Genomic DNA, 317 nt, shown 5'->3' on the forward strand with positions numbered 1-317 from the left:
GGCATGTTTCATGATCAGTACACTACCGGCAAGTTTCATGATCAGTACACTACAGGTATGTTTCCTGATCAGTACACCACCGGCATGTTTCATGATCAGTACACTACCGGCAAGTTTCATGATCAGTACACTACCGGCATGTTTCATAATCAGTACACTACCGGCATGTTTCATGATCAGTACACTACCGGCATGTTTCATGATCAGTACACTACCAGCGAGACACGGAAAAGCGTCACGTGTATGTACACGTTGTTGGTAGTGTTGGGTTGTGGGGTCACAGTGCGGTAGTGGGGTCACAGTGCGCTTAATGGGAT

Source organism: Biomphalaria glabrata, chromosome 14, assembly GCF_947242115.1.
Source record: "Biomphalaria glabrata chromosome 14, xgBioGlab47.1, whole genome shotgun sequence".
Classification (NCBI taxonomy): domain Eukaryota; kingdom Metazoa; phylum Mollusca; class Gastropoda; family Planorbidae; genus Biomphalaria; species Biomphalaria glabrata.